This window comes from Halichoerus grypus, chromosome 14, assembly GCF_964656455.1.
Source record: "Halichoerus grypus chromosome 14, mHalGry1.hap1.1, whole genome shotgun sequence".
Taxonomy (NCBI): Eukaryota; Metazoa; Chordata; class Mammalia; order Carnivora; family Phocidae; genus Halichoerus; species Halichoerus grypus.
The window spans coordinates 7,037,596-7,065,038 of NC_135725.1; positions in this window are offsets into that span (position 1 = coordinate 7,037,596).

The window sequence follows — 27,443 nt, forward strand, 5'->3', positions numbered from 1 at the left end:
GGGCTTCTAGGAAAAGGGATGGGAAACACCCACTATTTTCTAAAAGACATTCATCAGCTTTTGTCATCAAGTTAAATTTTGTTCAGTTCCACAAAAAGAAAGTAAGCTTGAAGTCCAGGCTCCTTTACGTCTAGAGAAGTTATTCTAGTCAGCTGTAAGGTCTAAGTGGTAAGCCAGAATCAGAAAGGAGGAAGTTATTATGTAGGGAGAGTGAAAGCCCCAAAGCCACCACTTCAAGACCTTGGGTACATGCGGGGCCAGCTATGGGACCAGCTGGGTGGGCATGCAGCCCGTGCAGCCGCACAGGGCCCCATCCTTAGAAGGGCCCTGTAGTTGGTTTAATGCTCTGCTGTCGCCATCTTGAAGTTCCTAATAATTTTTGAACAAGGGACCCTTATTCATTTTGCACTGGGCTCCAAAAATTAGGAAGCTGGTCCTGGTACTAAGGGAAGTCCTGAGAGATAGGAGGAGGAAGTAAAAGAAGAACTGACCTTTACTGACCCTAGGACATTGTGGGTAGAAGAGGCAGGAGAGACAGTGAGTGAGACACATGGATTCCACTTGCCCTGTGGCCCAGGAAGGAGAATATCATTTGACTTAATGGGAACACCAAAGGTGGGATCCTTTGGTCTCACTTTACACTTTGGACTCTGGAAAGAGAATTTAGTTCCCTACTTCTAAAACTGAGATGATAGGGGCACCTGGGTGGCTCAGTTGGTTAAGCGTCTGCCTTCAACTCAGGTCATGATCCCAGGGTCTTGGGATCGAGCCCCACATCGAGCCCCACATCGGGCTCCCTACTCAGAGGGGAGTCTGCTTATCCCTCTCCCTCTCTACCTGCTTGGGCGTGCTCTCTCTGTCAAATAAATAAATAAAATCTTTAAAAAAATATATATATATATATAAAATTGAGATGATAAAACAATCTGAAGGAGACTTTAAAATAAAGTTTTTAAACTTTTCAGAGATACAACATAGTAGGTTTGTAAATTTACTCCCACTGTACTCAGGTGAACAGAGAAAATGTAGTTCATGAATAGTTCCCATCCCTATAGAAATAGGAAGAAAAAAATCTAAATTTTAAGTTTAACCCAGTAAACCTGGTCCAGTGCAATAAGTCCCTTTAAGCTTAATTTTTGTTCTTGATTTAAACGTGGCTGATTGCTCAGATTTCCACCTCTTTTCCCTTTGCTCTCACAGGTGGTGAGGGGTATCTGGGAGGATGTAGCAAACATGGCTGTTCAGTGGGCCTTGAAGGATGGAAGCCAGTTCCTGAGGATGGTCAACTGGCAAGACAGGAGCCTCGGTCGCTGATGACACTACCAAGATGCTGTATCAGCCCAGGATGGCCTCCCTCCCCTGAACTTCTTTTAGGTGAGAAAGAAATACATTTCTGTTTGGTTAAGTGATGATTATTTTAAATGTTCTCTTATATGCAGACACACTTAACTCCACCTGTTACAGATACTTAGGCTGATTCTGATTTTTTGCTTTTATAAGCCATGCTGCAACTAGTGCACTGGTCTACACGTCTCTGCACATTAGTCTGAGAAATGCTGGAACATAGTCCTAGAAGTGGAATTACCAATGAAAAGATTCATGAACATCTTTTATTATTTTGTGAAGTATCTTGCCTAACTTGGAAAGGCATTATTCTTGAGGATGCTCCTGCATAATGAACAAATGGGGTGGGAATCCCCATCCTGCACGTGTGGGACACTGACTAGAGATACAGTGCTGGGAAATGGTGGACGTAACATGGGAGATGTGGATGGAAGCCAGATACAGCATGTCAAACTGAAACTCTATCATTTCCTTTACTAGAATGGCTAGTGAGTCAAAGTCAAAATTGTAAAAGATAACCAATATAATAGTTGTGTGTCAAGCCTGTCAGGTAGTTATTCTAAAGACTTTATTTTTTTTAATGATTTTATTTATTTATTTGAGAGAGAGAGCACGTGTGCATGTGCACACATCAACAGGGGGAGGGGCTGGGGGAGAAGCAAACTCTCAGCTGAGCAGGGAGCCTGATGCGGGGCTCAGTCCCAGGACCCTGAGCCGAAGGCAGACGCCTGACTGAAGCCACCCAGGCGCCCCAAGACTTTCATTTTAATTAAACTGTAAAACAATAGACTCTCCCCACCTCCCCACCAAAAAAGAGAGCTACTGTGCTAAATCCATTTCCTTCCATGATTTTAGTTCACTCTGGATTATTGGGAGATTGTTAGTGGATTATGTAAATCAGTAGTTTTCAAACTGTGGCAAAAAAGCCTATCAGAAAAATGTAGATTTTTAATTTCTCCACATATTCTGATTCAGTTGGGTAGGGGTGGGGCCCAGGAATATGCATTTTAACTGACACACAACTTTGAGAAGCACTCATCCAGATACTTTAAAGATTTTTTTCAGCAATTGGCTGAAATCCCAGCCATCAGTGAATCTTAACTGCCTCACTGCTCATCAGTCCTTTCAGAGATGCTGACCAAAGATGCACAGAGAGGTACAACTGAGATTGGCAATTCTGGTCCTTCCCATCAGTTGATTGACATTTTGTGGCTCCGGATTTAAAGTAATGACCACACTAATGAATAATGGAGATGATATTTTAGGAATTATTTAATGTATTTTTTATTCCCCTTAAATCAAGATGCCATATGGCTCCTCATCCTTTTAATCAATGAATCTCAGTGCTTCAGGGGCAGGGTAGTCACTGGCTAGAACACCAAAGTCATCGCTGAGCTTTGACTGTCAAATGAAGCTTTTTATGTATTGTGTCCCCAGGGGGAAAGTGCTGTTGAAAATTAGGCCCTGTCAAGAGAGAAAAGGAATATCTGAATTTCTGAAGCTCCTTTTATAATTCATTTATTCCTAATCTTACTGGATTCTTAATAGAGAAAGAGATCTATAAAATCCCTACTTTCCATATTTTCTTGAGGTTTTCTTTGCAGTCATGTACATGATTGATATTTTTGTCTTTCATTCAGTGGATGTCAAGTTCTTTAGCAATTAAAACAAGTGAGTTGATTGTACTATTCAGTCTCTCTGTGTCTGTGTTTATTTCTTACCTCCTAGATCTCACTGGTTTGAAAAAAAGTATATTAAAACCTCCTACTATTACTGTATTTTACCAGTTTCTTTTAAATTTTTGCAAAATGTACACTAAAACTTAAAAGACAAAACAGCAAACTCAACAGCATAATCTCTTACTCCTCCCTGTCCCCAAATTCTTACTCCCCAGAGGCAACCACTCAGCTCTGCTTTATCTTCTGCCATATTACAGAATTACAGGTAACTTTGACTTTTAAATTTTAAATGTTACCTATTGACTTTTTACCTTGGAAAATGAGTTTGGGGAGAAGTGGAGATAAATACCTCTATTCAGTTTGCCACACTTAAAGTCTTTAAGGAAGGGGAAAATGAGGAACAAAGGCAAGTGGTGAGATACGTGGACCCTGGTTCCTCTTCTGCAGGTCAAAACCCCAGTTGGTGGGGTCGGGGGTAGTGAGTATTGGAATTAATAAGATATACTCAAAAATATTTATTGAGTACCTACTGTTCCAGTAAAATGACCACAAGCTTGCATTATTTTGAGAGAACCAGATAATACACAAATATGTAAAATACATGTCCATTGGTAAAAAAAAAAAAAAATTGCTATGGAGAAAACAAAGCAAGGAGTTGAATAGCATGAAGAGTGGGGTTGGGGGGGCTTGTAATTTTTTTACTGGGGTTATTATTGAAGGCCTGACTGAGAAGGCAGTATCTGTGTGAGTACCTGAAGGAGGTGAGGGAACTGGCTAAGGGTTTTCTAAGAAGAGCCGAATGAAGGAAGGGCAGAGGTAGGAGATGAGGTCCGTGATGGTGGGGCCCAGTGCGGGAAATGCTGAGAGTAGATTGTATAGGACCTTGTAAGCACTTTGGCTTTTACTCTGAGGTGGAGATTTCTGGAGACTTTTGAATAGAGCAGTGACTTAATTTGACTTTGGTTTAAAGGAATCATTCTAGTTGTTATATTGAGAATAGACTGAAGGGAGGCAAATGTGGAAGCAGGAGTCCAGCAGGAGACCAGCAGGAGACCAAATGAAAAAATTTATGGAGCTTTCAGCGTCCCAGCTAGGTGACTAATGCCATGATCTAAGTACAGATAAGAATGAATTAGATATCACTCGGCATCAGGGAAATCCAAATCAAAACCTCAATTAGATAACCACCTCACACCAGTCAGAATGGCTAAAATTAACAAGTCAGGAAACAACAGATGTTGGCGGGGATGCGGAGAAAGGGGAACCCTCCTACACTGTTGGTAGGAATGCAAGCTGGTGCAGCCACTCTGGAAAACAGTATGGAGGTTCCTCAAAAAGTTGAAAATAGAGCTGCCCTATGACCCAGCAATTGCACTACTGGGTATTTACCCCAAATATACAAATGTAGTGATCCGAAGGGGCACCTGCACCCCAATGTTTATAGCAGCAATGTCCACAATAGCCAAACTATGGAAAGAGCCCAGGTGTCCATCGACAGATGAATGGATAAAGAAGATGTGGTATATATACACAATGGAATATTACTCAGCCATCAAAAAAATGAAATCTTGCCATTTGCAACGACATGGACGGAACTAGAGGGTATTATGCTAAGCGAAATAAGTTGATCAGAGAAAAACAATTATCATATGATCTTGCTGATATTTGGAATTTAAGAAACAAAACAGATGAACATAAGGGAAGAGAGGGAAAAATAAGTTGAAATCAGAAGAGATAAACCATAAGAGACTCTGAACTCTAGGAAACAAACAGGGTTGCTGGACAGGAGGTGGGGGCAGATGGAGTAACTGGGGGATGGGCATTAAGGAGGGCATGTGATATAATGAGCACTAGGTGTTATACAAGACTGATGAATCACTGACCTCTACCTCTGAAACTAATAATACTCCATATGTTAATTAATTGAATTTAAATAAAAAGAAATACTTCACCCTTTGAAGTAAAAAAAAAAATGAGACCAGAGTTGCAATGGTGAAGACAGTGAGAAGTATGAATTTTGGATATATTTTGAAGGTAGAGCCAAGAAGATTGCTAATGGATGAGCTTTGACAACCTGAGAGGGAGAGAAGAGACAAGGAATTCTGGCCTGAGGAACTGGAAGGAGAGAACTGCTACTTTGTGCATTCAGGAAAATTGTAGAAGGAGCAGGTTTTAGGTGGAAAGATCAGAATTTAATTGTGGACAGGTCATGTTTGAGATGCCTGTTGGTTATCCAGATGACACTGTGGACTAGACAGTTGGATATTGGAATCTAGAGTATGGGGAGAGGTTGAGACTTGCAGTGAAATTTGGGAATCGTTAGCATAGGTGGCACTTAAATCCAGGAGACTAGATGAGGACACCAAGGGAGTGAGTTTAAAGGAAAACTGAAGAAGAGACCTAAGGACTGAGCCCTGGGTCACTCACACTTAGAGGTCAGGGGAGAAGTCAGAGAAGAGTTGATAATGAAGTTAGAGGAAGACCAAGATTTTTAGGAAGCCAAGTAAAGAAAGTAATTCAAGGAGAAAATAATCAACTGTCCAATCCTGCTGATATGGGAAATAGGATGAGAACTGAGAACTGGCCACTAGGTTGGGCAATATGGAGATCATCAGGGAACTTGAAAAGAGAGTTTTAGTGGGATGGTGGAGGGGAGGAAGGATGGGAACCATGGAGGAAATCAGACTGGTGCCTGTGGGGTCAGAGAACCCAGCTGGGAAAATCTGTCCCATCAGAGGGAACGCAGAAATGCTCAGGGGATGAATGGAGCAGAAAATATAAGAGATCATGAAGCAAGACTTGGCAGCCAGGTGATGCCTCAAGGACAACAGACTCTGGGTGTTAGCACAGTTTCCAGAAGAATTGGGTAGGATCAGGTACCTACAGTGGTCAACAGGTTCAGGGGTCCAGGGAGAAGATCAGCCCAGTGTCCTCATGGATAATGGCAAGGATGTGGAGGTTAGTACGTGGGCCATCATTCTATTCCTGCCCTCCTGCCACCACAAGCACACAGAAGCTTACCCCTGGGGTCAGGAGACATCTTGGTAAAGAGAATGGGGAGGGAAGATATATTTTGAAAGATGGAGCATTTCTCAGACACGGGTGAGACGAGATAGTAAGAGAATGTTTCATACTGGAATTAACCAAGTTATATTTAATTGATGAGTTAAACTCTTTCCCCACCCTTCTAACTTCTACCTGTTGGCAGACTCAAAAGTCAGATAATGTCAGTTGTGGGAAATAAAGGAAAGTGATAAAATTTTTTCTCATTTGATTTGTAGTTAAACTTCTACTTGGGTATAGACATTTTGGATTATTTAGGGATTTAAAACTACATGTTATTCCTGTTCCCCTGTGTTAATTCAAAGTTGGCCATTTAAGAAAATATGAAAAAGTAAGAAGTCTGGAGAAAGAGGGAATAAAAAGATCCAGACATTCTAGGGAAGTAATAACCTCACACTAGACCACGCCATGAAGATCTTGTGAATTCAACGCTGAGCAGGAAGCGAAGCCTCTTGTGGCCGGCATGTGTTAGATTTTGATGTCTGCCCAATCTTTGTGCCAGTGTCAATGTGAGAAGTCCAGTCTACCACCAGAAACATACTTTGCTTTTCTTCCTTTTTAAAACAAAACAAAGCAAAACAGAAAAACCAAGTGAAAAAACTTATCGTGGAGCTTTCAGCGTCCCATGTGGGCAGACAAGGGCAATGGGGAAGCTTCCTGGTGGAACTGAAGGGACCAGCACCTTGGTGGGTCATCCGGAATCACCTTGGGCCACATCCCTGTCTTTACCAAGAGCCCAGCGTATCAGAATGGTCCACCTTAGAATTGGAGCTGTTTCATGTTAGGTGGCATCTGGATTTAGACAAATTTATTATCCCTGCTTTCCTCCCCAAATTCAGTCCTTCCGGGTCACTGTAAGGATCAGTGATAATGTATTTAGAGTAGCAGGCATATCTAGGTGCTGAAGAAATGCTTGCTGTTATTAACAGAAACAGTGAGAATAGCATTAATCTAAGCCAGTAGTTTTCACAGATTTTCTCAGAAGTCCATAGTTAAAAAAGGGAAATTTAATTTAGACCAATGGTTTCAAATCTGGCTATGCTCAGAATATTCTCTGAGGCTTGTTAAAAACACCCTGGTGTCCGTGCTAAACTTTCCGATTCACTAACTCGGGAGCAGGGCGTGGGCATCCGTGCAGTTTGACAGGTTCCAGAGGTGATGCTGATGCACAGACCAGTGGGTCTCAGCCCTGGCTGTATAGTAAAATATTAAAGTAACTGGGGAGCTCTGAAAATTTCAGATACGAGGGCCATGCTTTGGATCAACTGAATCAGAATCTCTGGGCAGCTGGGCACTAGTGTTTAAAGAACTGTCCATGGAGTTTAATGTGCCACTAGAAGTTCTGCACTCCAGGGGCACCTGGGTGGCTCTGCGGCTTAAGCAGCCGACTCTTGGTTTCGGCTCAGGTCATGATCTCAGGGTCGTGGGATGGAGCCCCACATCAGGCTCTGCACTCCACGGGGAGTCTGCTTGTGGATTCTCTTTCTCTCTCTCCCTCTCCCTCTGCCCCCCCGCCCCCCACTCTCTCTCTCTTAAGTAAATCAATAAATCTTAAAAAAAAGAAGTTATTCACTTCAGTTTGTATCATCAGTGTCTGAGCTATTCGTCCAAAACCCTGGTGCACAGGCCCTCCTGGTGCCATTCTGAGCCAGGTTTCTTTGGGTGGAGGCCCAAGAACCTTCACCCTAGCAAACTCCACAGGCTCTTAGCATCAACAGTGTTAAGAACTACAGTTCTAGACCAATAATTCTCAAATTTGGTTGCACGCTGGAAGCACCTGGGGTAGTTTAAAAAGTGCTGATAGCTTGGTCTCACCCCCAGATATTCTGATTGAATTGGGATGGGGTGTGACCTGCTCTTTAAAAAATTTTAAAACTCTCTAGGTGATTCTAATACCCAACAAAACTTGAGAACCAGGGGTCCCTGGATCAGTAGCATCAGCATTAAGTTCTGGGAACTTGTAGTAAGAAATGCAGATTCTTGGCCTCCTCCCAGACCGACTGAGTCAGAAGCTCCGAGAATGGAGCCCAGTAATCTGTATTTTAACAGATGCTCCCGGTGATTCTGATGCACACTAAGGTTGGAGAACCAGGGGACTAGACCTTGCTAGTTAGCACAAATCAATTAGCAAGGACTAATGGATCAGATTAGCTGGTTGACACTTCGATTCAAGTGTGTTGGCCCAGTCAGTTTCCACTGAGACAGTGGGAAAAGCTGGAAGGGTGCAGGTGCTCTGTACACAGTTGTCCAGAGTACACATGTACCTCCAGGTGCGTGTGGGAAATGCAAGAGCTCTGAGGTCAGCCCTGCACACACTGGTGCTTCCTCAGTTGAAAAGCCATGCTCTAACAAAAGAGAGCCCAGCCCACCCAAGGCAACCCATGGGCTTTCAACAGCCATTCCAAGCTTCGGTGAGAGCTACCCTGAGACACCATTTCCAATGGACTGTTAAAATTCAGCTTCCTGGGCCCTACACCAACAGATGTTGCTTCTGTGGATCTGGGATGGGTACCAGGAAACAGCATTTTACACAAGTACCCACAATGATGCTGACGTAAGTGGTGTGTAAACCAAACGGAAAAGCACTGGCTTAATGGGGTGTTGTCCTGAGTTTTGGTGAAACCAACTTATGAGACCTTCAGATTTTATTTTATTTTTTTAAGGATTTTATTTATTTGACAGAGAGAGAGAGGGAACACACCAGCAGGGGGAGCTGCAGGCAGAGGGAGAAGGAGAAGCAGGCTCCCCATGGAGCAGGGAGCCTGATGTGGGACTCGATCCCAGGACCCCGGGATCATGACCTGAGCCGAAGGCAGAGGCTTAACTGACCTTCAGATTTTAGCCCTGGTTTAGAGTCAGAAGGTTTGGGCTCCTCCATCGATGGTTGGATAGCAAAGCCGGGTCACTGCGTGTGAGGTCACTGACCAAGCCCAGGGTATGGTGCCAAAGCTCAACTTCTGATGTCAGGGAGAAGCTTCTTTTGTTCCAGGGCTCCCCAACCCCGTCATGGTGTTGCAGTCGGGCTTTAAAATGTCTTTCTGGTACTCCCTCCCCCTACTCCTCTGGGGCTTAGGAAATTTTGCAGTATGAAGAATCCCATTTGCCCCACCTGCCCCTAACGGCTCATGACTGAGGCACATCACAAGTGGCAGGAGGCAACAGGTCGAAGAAGACTCCCTCCAAAGAGAAATCCCAAACGCTGCACATTATTTGGCCTCTAGGCGGTGCCAGCCTTTTGGAAAACAAGGCTGTTTATGTAACAGATTGGCAGTTTGAGCGGCTGTGTAAATGTCATTCTTTAAAAATAAAGATGAAACTCTCAGTTAACTCAAACAGGAGCAAATTAAAAAGTAGAGTGAAACATCTACTTCGTGAATACAATTCATCGGCTGTCTTGGTACTTCAAAATGATACCTTTCTTCCAACTGATAACTGGCACCCTCCCACTGGCTTTAGGCAGTGACAAAACAACAGATCAATTCACTCACTTCAGTGAAGAAGAAGAATCCAGCCAGTTAGGATAGGCTTCATGTGACTCATACACCTGGAGACCGAATCCTTTCTATGCAACCAAACATAGACGCCAAGCCAGCTACTGAAACATGACTGAGGTTTGCAGTTTATCCCCCTACATGTATTGAGGAAGTGGTGTATTGAGAGTCTCCGTTGTTTTTAAACCCAAAAGATGATTATTTTTTCTTGTGAACTCACCAGGAGGGTCCGTGAAATACCAATTTTCAACCATTTTAAGGGTATATCTGTAACACATAAAGCCACCTCATTTTGAGGGCTTTGTGTCTCGTTTGCTAATGCAGAATCTCAGCCTTAGTTTCAAAATAGAATTGCTTGGGAAGCTTTTAAAAATCCCAACACTCGGGGCGCCTGGGTGGCTCAGTCAGTTAAGCTCAGGTCATGATCCCAGCGTTCTGGAATCAAGCCCCACATGGGGCTCCCTGCTCAGTGGGGAGTCTGCTTCTCCCTCTGCCCCTCCCCCCCGGCTCGTGCCTGCTACCTCTCTCTTTCTCTCTCTCTCTGTTGCTCTCAAATAAATAAAATAAAATCTTAAAAAAAAAATTCCAAGGCTCAGGTACATACCCCAAACCAATTAAATAAGGATCTGGAGGTGGGACCTAGTCAACAGTACTTTTTTTTTTTTTTTATTAAAGATTTTATTTATTTGTCAGCACAAGCAGGGGGAGTGGCAGGCAGAGGGAGAAGCAGGCTCCCTGCTGAGCAAGGAGCCCGATGTGGGACTCGATTCCAGGACCCTGGGATCATGACCTGAGCTGAAGACAGACGCTTAACAGACTGAGCCACCCAGGCGCCCTCAGCAGTAATTTTTAAAAGCTCCTTAGGTGGTAATGTGAAGCCACCCCTTTGGTTTCTTCACTCTCTGCACCTCTTTTCTAGAGTTCAGACCCTCGTCCCTCAGGCTGGGTGCAGGGACCATTGTCCAGGACTCACACTGCTTTCTCCCGATTTCTCTCTCTCAATTCTGCTCATGCAGACTGATCCCCAGTGGGCCCATCTTTAGTATCTTACACCCATCATCTCAGATCTGTCTGAAATCCAATGGTGGCTACTATCCCTTGACCTCAAACTTGGGGCCCCAACCTTGTAGTAATTGGTGGATAGGAAAGATACCTCCTAGATTGTTTAATATGTTGGTTCCAAAATACCAGCCCAGAGACTGATTCTTCTGAATAAGAATAAAATATATGCTAGGCTCAACCCCAGAAAGTCCCATTTAGTAGGTCTGGAGAATGACCTGGAAAGCTGGGTTTTAACAAACCAAACTTCCAATACATAGAGGTAGCAGAATCTCAGAAGGGATGTGACTTGTTCAGTGTCTCTGGACTCGTCAGGAAAAGACACAGGCTTAGAATGGAGTGTCCTGACTTCTACGAAAAGAGGTCATGCTATGGATAAATACAATTTTTGTATTTCAAAAATAAAAAAAAATCCAATGAATTTTCTTTCCAACTCTTACCAGTCAGACATTAGGAAAATAGTAAAGCATTCTGGAAGGTCCTATCTGGTTTCTAGCCCCTGCTTAGCCACACATTAACTGTGAGGTTTGGGGCAAGTATTTTCATCTCCCTGAGCTTGTATCTTTATCTTTCGAATAGGGTACTGCTTGTCTCATAGGGTTTTGTGAGAATTGAATGATACACTGTATGTGAAGAGCTGCTGTAGAACTTGGTGCTGAATAAAGACTGGAAACTGGCTGCTACTGTTTCTATTATTATTACTGTATATGTTGTTCGGCATCTGTCTGGCTTTGTGATATGAAAGAAAGAGAGCCAAAATGATTGCCCAGGAGGGATCCACCATGCTCTTTTAGTTCGGTGATGCTGGAGACCCTCATCCAACTCAGCATGTGAGGAAAAAAAGAGCTGCAGGCACCTGAAACTTTGTTAGCTCTATTTTCCTGGTTATAAATGAAATACACATCATTGTAGAAAACACTTGCAGTGTTCAGAATCCTTGGCAAATATTGGACCTTCAGTCTTTTAAACTCAAAAGTATTATTTAAACTAAAACAATTTAGTATTTTTATTTTCAAATTAACGATGGTTTCAGCACTTTCCCTGTCATTAATCTTTTTGACTATATCACTTAAATAGCTGCACAGTATCCAGTCATATGGCTGCATTTCATTAACCATTTTTAGACTTTGATATTGTTTTGATTTTTACAATAATTAACACTTTGATGGATGTCTTTGTAGGTAAGTCTTTTTTAAAGGTTCTGATGATTTTTTCAGCAGTAAGTTCTACAATGAGAATTTTTGGATTGAAGGATTTGTACTTTTAAAGATACATAACAAACAGAGGGTGGACGGAGGGAGGTGGGTCGGGGATGGGCTAGATGGGGGATGGACATTAAGGAGGGTGCTTGTTGTGATGAGCACTGGGTGCTGTGTGGAAGTGATGAACCACTGAATTCTGCTCCTGAAACCAGTAGTGCACTCACTAGGTGCTAACTAACTAGGATTTAAATAAAACATTTGAAAGAAAAGGAAAAAAAAGTAAAGATTCTTGCTAAGTAATTGCCAGATTACCTTTTGGCAAATTGTACCAGTTTGTGCCCTGGAATCCAGTGGCTCTACCAACTTTGAGTATTTTTCTTTTCTAATTTCACAGGTTAAAAAAAAAAATCTCATTTTAGTGCATTTAAAGATACTTACTAGTAATGCTGGATTTTTGCATATTTGTTAATTATTTGTAGTTTGTGCCCTGAGAATTATCTGTTAACTTGGTCTGTTTTTCTCTTGGAATTTAATGTTTTCCTGATCTGTTTGCACAAGTATTTCTATATATAGTTGACATAATTTTGGAGACCTCTTTTTACAGATCTTTTAACGAATCTGTAGTGCAATTTGCATAGACATCTATCTACTGTGATAAAGGCTTACCCACTAAAGGAAATAATACACATATTGTGTAGGACTTGGGATATTAACTCTGAGCAGCTAGAGCCCCACATTTCCCATAAGTAGTGGCTTGGGGTAATGGCGCATGGACCTGGGTCCAAATCCTGGCTTTGCCACTTACAGGTTTTGTGATCTTGGTTTTCCTATTTAATCTTTCTGAGTCTCATTTTCCTCTTCCATAAAATGGAAATTATTATATCTGGTTTGCAGGGTGTGTGTGAGGATTCAGAGGAATGGTGCTTCTGCGGACACCCTAACGCACACGTCAGGGTCCGGCACTGGTTGTGGAAGGTCCTGACCCAGGACTGTCACCCTGAGTGCTGGTGGCCTGGTATGACATGGTGGCTCTGGCCCTGTGGAGCAACGCCAGTTGCACCAGCAGTAGGGGTTTGGTGGATAACCTTGGCCACAGGGATCTCTACAAGGATCCACAGCCAAAGAGGAGGAGAGTCATGCATGCTATAAGTCAATGGAGAGGACTTATTTTGAACCTACATGAGGTACTGTTTGGAGGCTCCCCAAGTTAGAGCAGGGAGAGGATTTTGCAGTGGGCTAGAGCCAGAGAAGTACTGTTTTCTGTTGCTGTTGTGACCCCACTTTAACGTTGTGCTGTGGTCTATTGATGATAAACAGATGGGGAAATGGAGCAATGACTTGCTCAAGATCACATGGCCCCTTCCTTTCAGACACAGGTCTCCTGACTCACCAGTTACTGCTCTTCTACATCTTGTCACCAAGGAAATTTTTCTGAGTCAGCAGATTTTTACATTAGGTGGTCACAGTACTGTGTTAACTACTTGAATTTCTTGGAACTAGACACAAACACCAAGGACAGGATGAGGGGAGGATCACTCAGTCACTTCACCATGTCCCCTTACATATGGTCCAGTGGAGGAAGGGAACTTAGGTCATTTCAGCAAAGGACAAGGGACCCAGGGAAGGCTTTCTTGGCTTCCTCAAGGACAGGTCTGAAGAGATCTTGCTGTTTCTAGGGTCCTGCACGGTAGATGCCAGACACAGGTCTGGGTCAACACCATCCTCCGGCCGGTGGGGTGCCAGTGGGCCCTAGAATCACTGCATTCTGCCTCTCTCCTCTTCACATTTGAAGTCTTTGTACATACAGGAAGCACATGAAGTTGAGGGGATTCTTCAGACAATTTGAGCAAAAACCCTTTGCTGAGTAGCATTGCCGGTTATTTTTATTTGCTAAATCTGGCAACCCTGTGAGCAATTAAGGAGTTGCTTTAACTGAATCTTTTTGTTTAGCTGTCTACATTTAATTGATCCCGTTCACAGGTTAGGGCTTCATTTCACTTTGTGTTATAGACTTTAATCATCACTATCATCATCGTGGTATTTCTTATGCTTCTAATCTGTTTTAATTATGGCACTGAGATGTTCAGTAAAAATAGGTGGAAAGGGGATTTTCTTCTGAGGGCTGTTCTCGTATTAGTTGTAGGTTGAAGGGAGCAGGCATAACTGCCCATGGTTGGCCAGGCTTTTGAAGGTCAGAAGTAGAAAAGGCCTGTGGACACCCCTCTCCATCATGCAGATGGCCTTCTGTCGTGTCTTTGTGCACAGGAATGGACGCCACCTCTTGCATAGGTGGTGGTATGGGTGAGGGACTGCGGGAGTGAAAGGAGAGGGTGGGCAAGGCAGTGTGGGGACAGCATGCTGCGCCAGACCCATCGCTCCCTGGGCCAGGCCGGGCTGTTTGGTGTTCACCAGGGTAACCTGTTGCCAGGAGGACGACAGTAACTTCCCCATGACAACCCTGGAGCAGGGTCCTGGCATTGCAAACAGGCCCAGAAAAGTCTGGCCCTCCAGTAGGCCTGCTGCTTAATGAGCATGCATTTGCACTGCATTCGTTTCTGGAAGGGTGGAGGGGGCAGAGGGCACTCACCAGCTTCCCGGCCTCTCCAGCCATCAGCTCCTTGACAACCCCCCCTTTCCTGTCCATCTGCATACCCCGGAGCTGCCTGTTTTTACACTTGCTTGTTTTGAGCTGGTTCTGTGCTTGCTTTTTTTTAATTTGTAGAAGGCCTGAATATTGTATCCAGAAAGCTCCTTTAGAAATAGGTTTAGAGCCTGCCTGGGGCTCGCCCTGTACAGACTGTCTTTAACTGTCCCCCACATCACCTGTAAAAGAATCAATTCCCATTTCCCAAATGTGACTGAACCTATATGAGATCACACTGCCGAGTCCCACTTGCTGTAACTGTTTGTCTTGAGATGTAGATTCACCTCCCTGAGTTATGAGACAGCATATTGCCTGCCCCACAAAGAGGTCACTTTTGTTTCTAAGTGTTTAAGCCTAGGACAGTAAATCTAGTCCTTTCCCCCCACTAACCGGTCAGCAGAGCAGACATGGTAGCAGCGTTCTGGGTGGGATTTAAGGAATTCAGGAAGCTTCCAAAGCAAAATGGTTTCCCTTGGTGTTGCCTGAAATTCCACCTTTTTTGGTAAAGCTTATTTGGAGCTTTATAATCACATAATTTCTCGGGAAGAGATCTCTGATCAGGTGTAACACCTGGAAGTGATGGGGAAACAGCAGATGCAGCGGGGAGGGTCCTCCCACCTCCTGGTATCGCAGTCGTGTCTAGAGCAGCCCCTCGCAAAGTGCTGGGAAGGTTCATAGCATTTCTTAAAAAAAGGGTTTCCTAGCCAAGTTCATTTGGGAAACATTTTTGTTTTTTTTTTGTTAAGATTTTATTTGACAGAGAGCGAGCAGGAGAGCACAAGCAGGGGGAGCTACAGAGGGAGAGGGAGAAGCAGGCTCCCCTTGGAGCAGGGAGCCCGACGTGGGGTTCGATTCCAGGACCCTGGGATCATGACCTGAGCAGAAGGCAGACGCTTAACGACTGAGCCACCCAGGTGCCCTGGGAAACATTTGTGTTAATTCAAGTTAATCAGGTCTCTTTTCTGCAGGTCTTGTCAGAGATATTAATATTTAAACGCACAGTATGAATCTCTTTATTATACGGTATTTCTCAAACTTATTTGCCCAAGAAACCGTTTTTTTTCCCCACAGAGCAGAAGGCCTATTGTTCAATGGATCAAACTTGGGAAATTAATTCAGAGCAGTGTTGAGAGGTCATTGAACGAGATCTCTCTTTTTTTTTTAAGATTTTATTTATTTGACAGAGACACAGCGAGAGAGGTAACACAAGCAGGGGGAGTGGGAGAGGGAGAAGCATGCTTCCCGTGGAGGAGGGAGCCCAATGTGGGGCTTGATCCCAGGACCCCGGGATCATGACCTGAGCTGAAGGCAGATGCTTAACGACTGAGCCACCCAGGCACCCACACTGAACAAGATCTTGTTCCGTCACTCTCAACTCAGACAATGTTAGAAATTTCTTGCTGTCTCTTTTAGATTATATTACTTGTTGATTCTTGAGGAAATTAAAATCAGTTTTTAGAAAAAGGCTTAGTTTTTTAAATTTGTAAGATGAGAATAACAGTAACTGTTTCATGAAGCTATCCTGGGTGTTGAAGGGGCAGCCTTGGGATGAAGCAGCTACCACAGAACAGACGACTGGTGTCCTAAGGCCCAACGCGGAGCTGAAAAGACTAATATTTACCCCAGTTTCCTGCTCTCGCAAGAGAGAATGTAAACAAAGAATTATATGCTGCTCATCTCAGAAACAATGATACCACCATGTGTAAGGTGCCAAATCCATAGTGTGAAGCACCTAGTAGATGCTTGATGTATACATAGGTGGATAAACACCTAAATTTGCATCTGTACCAAATGCAGTCTGTATCGGTAGGGTCCACATGAGGACGACTCCTGCAGTCATTCCAGTGGCTCATAGATTATAGAAATTTCTTTCTATTTCATCTAACAGTCCGGAGGTGGGTGGGCTGTCTAGAGTGAGTAAACTACTCGCTGCCTCAAGAAATGATCCAGAGACCCAGATGGGCTGGTTTTTTCTGCTCTCCTCAACCTGGGGCTTCCACCTCTGAGCACAGGGCTGCTACAGTTGTCTCTTTCCAGCCAGCAGGGCCGGGGAGGGAGGAAGACCAAGATAAATGGTTGTGTTAAGAAGATTGTGTGGACCAGAACTTAGGCACATAACTAAGCTACGGAGTCACATACTCACATATAAAGAAGACAGTCTCTAGTTGGGCAGCCATGTGCTTAGCTAAACCTTGGCATGCTTATGTCAGTAAAGAGGAAGACAGTAATGGTGGATATTGAGGTCCAGTTAGCAGTCTCAGCCACAAAGGCCTGCCTCAGTTGTATTCCTAGGTCTGGGAAGGAAAGGTGCCATCAGTAAACATGGATCCTGTGGTGTTGGAGTATTTTCTTCCATTTGGGGATTCTGTCTGGAGAGATTTAGACAAGCTAGAGTGCAGGGCTTCAACCAGGATAAGTTAGGATTGAGATGGGACTCCAAAGTATATGAGAAGTCTTCGGAGAAATTAGGTATATTTAGCCTGGAAAAGAGAATATTTAAGGGCAACAAAGTACTTGTCTTTTTTTTTTTTAATTTTTTTTTCTTTATTTATTTGACAGAGAGAGACAGCTAAAGCAGGAACACAAGCAGGGGGAGTGGGAGAGGGAGAAGCGGGCCCCCCGCCAAGCAGGGAGCCCGATGCGGGGCTCGATCCCAGGACCCTGGGATCATGACCTGAGCCGAAAGCAGACGCCTAACGACTGAGCCACCCAGGCGCCCCCAAAGTACTTGTCTTTAAAGAACTAAAAGGACATAAGGAGTCTCTTGAAGAATGACTAGAATTACTCCATGTGACTTCAAGAGATAGAAGCCAGGGGCTCACACTTCCATCCCCCAGGTGCTCTCCTACCCCTATGTACCACTCTGCAACCCAGCTATTTTGAGTGTGCGTAAGCTCCTGTAATGAATCATATTTTTCCTCACTTCTGGGTCTTTGTCCAGGTGTTCCCCCTGTCTGGAACACTCTTCCCCAGTGTCTCTTTTCTCACCCAGATCTTCATTTGACTATTTCCTGCTCATCTTCAGATCCCACCTAAGACTTTCTAAATATTGGGAAGCCTTGCCTCGCACCCAAGTCTGTGTTCAGTGCCTGCCTCTACATTCCCATGGCATCCTGCCTTCCTCATCATAACCCCTCACACATATCATTACTGTGTAACGGGTGGGATTTATTACTGACCACTCCCACCCACGTGCAGGTTTAGGGGATTTTCCTGCCACTGGATCACTTCTCTTGATCGTCCCTTCTATTTGTCAACAATCCCACCTTCTTTTTTAAGGGACCAATGAGCGTCCTGAGCTGTTGAAAAGGGGAGGGGGTGAGGGAAGTTCAGTGATTGGATTCAGTTCAGTTGTGGATTGAATAGTGTCCCCCCAAAATCGATGTATACCTGGAACCTTAGAAGGGGGACCCTCTTTGGAAATAGTCTTTACAAGTGTAGTTAGTTACCTGAAGATGAGGTCATACTGGATTAGATGAGTCCTAAATCCAATGGCTGGAGTCCTTACAAGAAGAGGAAAGGACATACAGACACAGAGAATCAGGCCATGAGAAGATGGCGGCAGAGATTAGGGTTTTGCTACCACAAGCCAAGAAATGTCTGGGGCCTCTGGAGGCTGGAAGAGGAAAGGAAGGATCCTTTCTAAGAGTCTTCAGAGGGGGCATGGTCTGCTGGCACCTTGATTTTGGACTTACAGGCTATAGGATGGCAGGAGAATACATTTTTGTTGTTTTAAGCTGCACTGTTTATGGTAATTTGTCACAGTAGTCCTAGGAAACTAATACGGATGGTCCGGGCAAGGCAGACTGTCTTAGCGTGTCGTGCATGAAGCAGTCAGTAGGGGGTCCTAACTGGCCAGCTAGTGGGAAGAGCCGCTAACGGGATCCTTTGCACAGTGACACGCTGTGCTTGTGCACATGGTAGCAGGGGATCTGCAGACACTGGCTTAGCTCTGTCCTAGGGACCCTGGTGCTTTCGGTGGGTGATGATGAAAAGCTTCTCTGGGTTGACTCCACTTTCCCCACAGTATCCCCTGATTCCAGTCCTTCCTCTCAGCAGGCTCTGCCCTTTCCCAGGTGTGAGCCTTCTAGTTCATCCCCACCTTGCTTCCCAGCCCAGGTGGAGGTCATTTAGTTCCTCCTAGACCTGAGCCGGGATCTTTCCCTTTCCGGTCCACTGTCAGTGTGGTCCCCGGAGCAACAGCCTCACCTAGGAAGGTTTTAATACTCACCCCAGACCTACAGAATCAGAAACTCCGGGTGGTTGCCTGCACCTGTGTTTTCACAGGCGCTCTAGGCGATTCTCATGTGCCCCAGAGTTGGATCATTCTCCACCTCACTGTCTTGGGGCCCTGACTCTTAATTTTTAAGGGCCTTTTCTCTTGGCAGAATCCAGACATTTTAAGTCAAAATGATTTGTCTTTCAAAACTGTTGTTTCTGCTCTGGGCTTCGGGAGCCTACATTGGACATCACAAAAGTGAGTTCTAACCATTTCTGTCTATTAGCATTTCTGCTAGAATAATCCTCATTTTCATTAAGGATATGTGAAAACCTTTGGTTGACTTGGGGAAGGGTGCTGTTGAAGGAAATGAGGGAACAAAGATGAATATTTCAATATAGTATTTCACTGCATTCATTAATTCACCTGTACCTCTGTCCAAAGCATAAACTCTTCTAGTGTAGGGACTGTTTCAGTCTGGTTCATTGTTGGATTAGCAGCACCTAGCTGTGGGCCTGGCCACTTGATGAAAAAACTAATAAATTGTAAAGATTGTGATTTCCCCATTCCTGAAGGTGTTTAAGCACAGGGTAGATGCAGGGGTATTGTAGAGGACATTCTTGTATCAGAGAGGTGGTCAGACGAGACAAATCGTGAAGTTGTCTCCCACCCTGGCATGCTATGATTCCTGTGATAGGACGCTGCGGGGGGGGGGGGGCAGTACTTGGCACAGTGTCAGCACGCTCGTACTGATAAATGCTTTATAGCCTTCGACTTCTTCAATGAGGGTGGGGTAGGTGGGCTTACAGTGACTGTTATGGGCTCCCTACCACCGCCTAGTTCCAGGACAAATTGTGAGGTGTTAGAAATACCCATGGGGAGGCATTTTATCATTCAGAGTTATCTTTCTTTTAGCTGTCACATTTGTAAATTTAGAGAATTACTTTGACTTTCATATTGAAATGTTGATTACCAGAAACAAGATAAAAAAGCAAAGACTAAGACCCTCACTGGGAAAAAGGGAACTTCACACATAAGTGCAGAGGTGCCTGGCTGGTTTTATGTGCTCCTGGGGTCGAGGACCCTTCTAGAATGGTACTTCTGGAAGGGACTTCAGAGAGCTTTTGGTTTACATTCAAGGAAACTGAGGCCTGCAGAGATGGAAAACTTCTCAATGCCACACAGCTGTTCAAGTAGACAATATATTTGGGAAATGAAAAGGGTTCAGGCCATTTCTTTAAGTGTTAAAACTATAGCTTGGCAATAAGGCAAGATTTGAGAATCTTATTCATCATCATAAGCCTTTTGTAGCAAAATTCTGTTGGTGCCTTTCCCATGTGCCCTCGGCACTCACCTCACGAGTGGGGTTGCTGGAGCTGATGAGAAGCAGGCAGGGCACTCACACAGTCTGCTGCCTACAGCCTGGGAGCAGTGTGTCAGACTCCTGTCCTAAAAGACTAATAATAGTGGATGCTATTATTGGATGATATTGGGTGCTTACCTCATGCCAGGTACTGATTTAAGGGCTATATGTGTTTCTAACACTTTCCATCCTCACAGTGCCCTGTATGATAGAGACAATCACCATCATCCTCATTTTACAGATGAGAAAACTGAGGCACAGAAAGGTTAAGAATCTCATCCAAGGTCACACAGCTAAAGGTAGGCAGAGCAGGATTCCAACCAGACATCACAATGACTCTCCTATCAGTTACTCTTAACATACATGATCACGTTTGGTTTTAGGAGTCAGGAGACTTCCTCTTTCTGGGACCCAGGACTTGGCCCCTCTAGGTTTCCCTGCTTCACAGAGGCTGATGTGGCAGTGGATCATGGTTTGGGGCAGAGCCACAGTTTACTTGTCCACAAAAGTGAGCAGTTGGGAGGCTGAATGGCAGGTGAGGATCCCAGATTCCCCTCAGTGCTGTCTGTTCTGCTGTGATGTTCTGAGGTGGGAACACCTTCATCTGCTGTCAGTTAGTGGGTGGAATGGTTTCCTGTCTCGCTCTACTCACCTGGAACCCCAGGTAGAGCTGTGTCCAAGTCATTCTTCAGGGGCCATGGCATCATCTGGGCTGCCTTGGAGTCTCTGGGGGAGGCTTGGAGAGATCTTTGTTTTCTAGCTCTAGCCTTCTCAAGCTGCTAAGGGTGAGTCAGTCTTGGACTTCCTGTTCATTCTGTGGAACATGACTTGCTGGCACTGAGGCCCTGGAGGAGCAGAGCATCCATGGCTCTTCCTAGCAACAGGTCACATGACCAGAAAACCATATGTGCGGGGCTACACGAGCATTATGTTGATAACAGTGATGAGTGGGGAGAGTGTAGACAGCCCTCCAACATGCCTCCAACATGAGTCGTGGGTGCATACAGCCTTTCCTCTTCCTACTTTCCTTTTGCCCAGGATCCTTCTGAAAGCCCAGGTTCATCATGTGATTTCACTGGAATTTAACTTGAACAGCTGAACAGGAAACACTTGATTCCATTGGGCTTTGCACACATTGGTCATTGATGGCAGCCCTCAGGTACACTAGGAGGAAAATGATCGATGGGGGGAAATGAAGCCCAGGTCAGGGAGCCACATCTTGTCTGTGGGTCACATGTCCCATGGGGTAGCTGCTTGGGCACAAGTCCAGGGAGCACCACTGACCTTGACTTCAAAGTGGATGGTGCCCTCTGGAGTTGTGCAGTGTGGTGACACCGATTAAGCCTTTAGTTAGTGAGTTTGAAGGCCCCATCCAGCCAGCTTCACAAAACACAAAGCACAGATATATCTGTGACCCTTCCTTCTCTTTTATCCCTCATACCTCCTGTTAGAGCATCCAATTCCAGTGTGGGTTTTCCCCCCAATAACAAGCAGATCTCAGGTACCAGCTGGGTGTCCTTCAATTCAGTTCAATTCTGATACTATCTACTTGGAGATAGAGTCCGATCCCATAGGCTAAGGCCTCAGTCCTGCAACACTGTCCCCCACACACATTTCAGATGCCAGTCAAAGCCCAGGTTGTCACCTGTGCTTCTGATCAACTGGCTATAAATCGGAGGTTCCCATGACCCACTCCTTGGGTTCAATTAGTTTACTAGAGAGGCTCACAGAACTCAGAGAAATATTTTACTTACTAGATTCTAGGTTTATTATAAACAGCTTTAACTCAGGAATAGTCAGATGGAGGAGATGAAGAGGGCATGGTATGGGGAAGGGGTGAGGAGCTTCCCTGCTCTCTCTGAGCAAGCCACTCTCCCCAAATCTCCATGTGTGCATCAACCCAGAAGCTCTCTGAACCCCATCCTTTTGGGTTTTTATGGAGGATTCATTACATAGGCATGGGTGATTAAATCATTGGCCTTTGCCAGTTGATTCAACCTCCAGCCCCTCTTTCCTCCGCAGAGGTCCAGGAGGGGACTGAAAGTTCCAACCCTCTAATCGCAGGATTAGTTCTCCTGGCAACCAGCTCCCATCCTTAGGTGTGGTTCAAAAGTCACTTCATTAACACAACAAAAGACACCTTTGTCCCTGTCATCACTAAGGAAATTGCAAGGGCTTGAGGGGCTCTGTGCCAGGAACAGGGATGAAGAGCAAATATGTATTTTGTTAAAAGATAAACTGAAGCATATTACAGTTTTTGAGTTTATTTGAGCAAAAACTGATTCAAATCGGGCATTGTCAAACCAAAAGTGGGTAGGAGTGTTCCACCAATGGGAACTTGGGGAGCATAAGAAAGAAAATTAAGAAAAAAGAAAAGTAAGAAAATTATTGATTGGCTATTGCTCAAAGTTTCGTTAGCTATTCTTGATTGGTTGTTTTGATTTTGTGATTTTGTAACTTTGAGGCTTAGATTTTGGTTTACTTATATAAGTTGCCATGGCATTAGAATATTATTGGTCTAATGTCCTCCCTGTTAAATTAATTTACAGTTCCCCCCCTTTTGGTCATCCTCTTATGCATGAGAAATTGACCAAAAAATTGGTATTAGTGCCACTCTCAGTCACTGTGGAATTAAGTTGCTCCTGTCTCATTGTGAAACTCTTTAAGTTACGAGGTCAGAATTGTGGAAGAATTGTTTTTCTGTTCATCTTGTTGCTCATCTTGCTTCTCTTTCTCAAAGTGCAGTAAGACCATGTGATGTTCTGCTGATGGTTGTGAACACTCCTAACCCTGTTACACTGGCATTTTTTAGATTGGCAAATTCGTGACTATATATATATATATATATATATATATTTAGATTACCCATGAACATCTAGAGAGCATGAACTTACTTGACTTTGGTAAACCTAGGTAAAATAAAAGTTTTATATTTAATGCTGATAACTCTAAAGATAAGCCAACAAACTTAAACTAGCTTTTATTTACTGAAGATGGTCCTAGATCATGTGACCTTGAAAAATATTTGGGTTAATGTTTATATTTCTGAGAACATATTAAATTTATATAGTGCTTTTTTTTTTTTTATCTTTAAGCTTGTTTCTCTTTAGCCCAGTTAAATAAAGCTCTTTACAAATTAATTTTGGCAATGCCATATGGAGGTAGAAAAACATGACACATCTATAACATACATATATAGATATACATAAACATACAGATATATACAAACAGAGACCTTATAGCCTTTGTTTAAAATTCTAGCCATGAAACAGATATTATAATGTAAAACTCACTAGTTTATAAAAGAATAGTTGGATCTAAAATTGTGTTTCTTGAAGATGGCATCAAGTTTATCTGCTCAGATGACTTTAATGTTTTTACTAATATATGTGGAGAAGATCTTTAAGATTTTTAATTAACCTGTTTTCCAAATAGCCTCCTCTCCTTTTTCTTTTTCTTTCCCTTCTGGTAAGAATCACCTCCCTGAAGTTTGCATTTCAGAGATGGCCCTCAGTTCCTAGAGAAGGCTAGTAGAACATTTGCTTCTCAAAGACCCAGGGAAAGAATGAAGGTTCCTCTAAGAAGGACTTCTGTTCCAAAATCAAGAATTTTTACAATACTTGCAAGCCTTTGGAGGTGAATAAGGAAGTTTTGGGGATTGGTAAAAATGATAGGGAGGTCTTGAATTCTTTCTAGAGCAGCATTTCTACTTTTGTAAAGACTTGACTTATAAGACAAGTACAGTTGTTTTTACTTCCTCAGAGGATTGGGTTGCAACCCAAATGATATCAAGGCTGACCTACCTATCCAACTACATTATCTTCAGTTTGCTTCTTTGTATCAGGGAGAAGATCTTCAACCAAGAGGGAAATCAAAGGATTCCTGTGTTCTAGATTTAGTGCTGTTTATCTTTGGAGTATTTGTCTTTCCCTTGGTTACATAGTTTCATTTAACTTAGGGGAGAAGGCCTTAAAACCATCAGGCTCTGAATAGCCGATTCCAACTTGGCCAACTTCTGACCGTAGAGTTACTTTAAACTCTTTTGAATCTGTTGTCAGGCTTCCTGGCAGTATTGAACAACCCCCCATAGATGTGAAAGGTATCCCCAAAGAGGTGTAGAAGATACAATCCTCCTATGATCCGGAGCCACTCCCAAAGAAAGCTGAAGGAAAAAAAGATTTAGACAATTCCCCTGAGAGCTGGCAGCAATAAGTAAGACCCTACCCACAAATGGAGTGCAACCCACATTTTTGTTCGTCCATATTTTTGGGGCTCCCAATCTGACAGTTGCCAGGCCAAGTTCTCAGAACACAAACAGATGAACAAGAAGGCACTAGATCTCTCTGGGAGAGAAAGGATCTACAACTAATGCATTCCCAAAGGCAAAGTCATGAGTCACAATTCAACCATCTTATTCTTACAACTTTTTTTTTTTTTTTTTGCCTGCCAATCTGAATTCAGAAAGGAAGGGACAATGTGAAATTTTACCTTCCCTGTCAACCAGGCACCACAGATGGAGATCTGGGAGAGCTGACTTTGGTGGGAATTCTCACCCTTTGCTGGCTTTTACCAGATTTCCCAGGACCCCATGTGCAGGCTCTGAAGCATGTGGGTATCCTGGTGGGTTTCATCCTGGTCACCAGAAACTGTAGAGGAGGATAAATATATTTTCCTCTACTTTTTGTGGTGAGTCCTTGGCTGGGACCCCTTTTTCTCCAGGGCACCTCCTAAAAGGATAAGCTTATCTAGGTTAAAAGTTCTCTGCTGTGGTCACTGTAATTCAAAATTATCTTTGGTTAGGGTAACTTTTTGTTTAGTAAACACCTGAGTCTTTACACTGGATCCAGTCTGGTTTCCAGGTTGGACCAGTCTGACCCTGGCTCCAGTCCAGTTTCTAAGTCAGGCCTGGTCTGAACTCAGGCCCAGTCAATGTCCAGGTCAGACCCAGTCTGACCCTGGTCCTAGTCCGACTCCAGCTAGTTTCCAGAACTAGTCCAAGAAAGGAAATGCTCAAATAAAGTCTGAAAGCTCATAGTGCACAAACGGTGGAGCTAGTGTCTACGAGGGACTTACCCATCACCTCCAGAAGCAGGAAGAAAGCTGTGAGCCCAGGGGCTTAGCCCGTACCTTCACTTGGTTGCTCGTTGTTCCTGGAGGCCATGGGGGTTCTCTTTTGGTTCCCTCTTCTGATATCAGAACCATCAAAAGATAAACTGAGGCATATTAACAGCACCACGCTAGAAGTGGTTGGGAGTGCTCCACCAACAGGAGCTTGGGAATGGGCTTTAATAGAGAAAAGATGGAAGAAAACTAAGGAGATTGTTGATTGGCTATAGCTTAAAGCCTAGTTGGCTGTGGTTGATTGTCCTGAGCAGTTTTAATTTTGTGACCACAGGCATTTATAGGCTTAGATTTTGGTTTTTTTGTGCAGGTAGCTGTGACATTAGAGCTATATCAGTCTAGTGACCTCTTTGTTTAATTAATACAGCAATTTCTTATTATAAATTGCAATATCATAATACCTGATTCTTCTCACATTCTGAGTCCCACTTGGATCTGCCTACCGTCTTCATCTCCTGCAGCACTTCTGTAGGCCCCCCCACGTCTGTGCCCCTCACGTAGACTACTGAAGTAGCCTCCTCCCTGGTCTCCCCCATCTCTTTTGTGCCTTCTTTCCAGAATGCAGATCCAATCATGACGTCCCAGCCTCCTCCAACCCTCACTTCCCCCCCAGTACTACTCTAATGATTCCTCTTTGCTCTGAGGACAGAGACCACAGGTTTGAACATGGCCCCTGGCCCTGACCTCTGTCCCCTGGCCACCTCCCCAGAAGCACCCTGCTTGCTCTGCTGCCTCAGCCTCACTGCTCTTTTCAGGTCTTGGAAACCTGCTGTTCCTGCCTAGGACACACTACCTTCACCTACCTCCCACAGCATCCTAAACCTCACTCATTCCTCAGTCTCAGCTCATGCACCACTTCCTCGTCTGACCTCCTTGATATGAATCACATTGTGATTTCCATTTATAGAAGTGATTGTTTTCTGTCTGTCTCCCCCGTGCGACTCTGAGCTGTACATCTTGTTTAGTGCTGTGCCCCCAGGATCAGCGCGGAGAGCTCATTACATATTTGTTGTCATTGAAGGAACTGCTTTGCCCTCTGGTGGGGAGGAGGGAAAACTTTGTCAGCCCACAGACACGGATCTCCCATACCCATGCCAGCCCCTGTGTCTTTCCAGGTCAAGCCCCACAACTCCCACTTTTGCAGGTGCTTCCAGCCTGAGCGTATTCCACATCTCTCCCATCTTTTGTCCTCACTGCAGTTCTAGACTCCATTTTTTCAAAATCGTGGTAAAATAAATGTAACACAAAAATTACCATTTTAACCATTTTTAAGTGTACAGTTAAGTAGCATCAGGTACATTCACACTGTTGTGCAGCCATCACCACCATCTATCTCTAGAATTTTTCATCATCGCAAATTGAAACTCTGTACTCATTAAACAAGAACTCCCCACTTCCTGCTTCCGCCTGATAACCACGGTTCTCCTTCCTGACTCTATGAGTTTGACGATTCTAGGGACCTCATATAAGTGAACTCATACAGTATGTGTCTTTTTGTGACTGGTTAATTTCACTTAGCATCAGGTCTTCAAGATCCATTCCTGTTGTAGCAAGTGTCAGAATTTCAGAATTTCCTTCTTTTTTAAGGCTGAATGATATTCCATTGGGGGTGTATAATGAACATTGGTATACAAAAATCTGTTCCACAGACTCTACTTGTAATGCTGTAATTGTAAGATCAAAGGATGGTCTCTCCCTCATCTTGGTATAATGGAGTCTTGAGCTCTGTGTTTACTTCCTCCCAGCAGGTATCTGCTAAGTCTTTCACTGAGCCAGCTCCAAGTTCAACATCCCTCTTCTGAGAAATTAAACAAGCATAGGGGATATCTGTGCCCCAAGGGGCTTCCACTTGGATGGGGAAACAGGTTCTGGAGATTGTTGGATGCTATGTTGTGTATTCAGACTTCATCAGAACTCAGAGAGATGGGGGGTGATCAGTGTGGACCTGCATGGCTGATAAGATGTATTAGTTTCCTGTTGCTACTGTAACAAATTACCAAACACTTACTGACTTAAAACAACAGGAATTTGTTCTCTTATAGTTCTGAAGGCCATAGGTCTAACGTCATAGTGCCAGCAGAGCTGGTTCCTTCTGGAGGCTCTGAGGACAGAATTGTTGCCTTGCCTTTTTCAGCTTCTGGCGGTTGTCTGTATTCCTTGGCTTGTGGCCCCTTGCTCCATCTCCAAAGCGCATCAGTCCGGTCTCTGCTTCCATCATTGCATTGCCTTCTGCTCTGAATCCATCTTCTGCTGCCTCC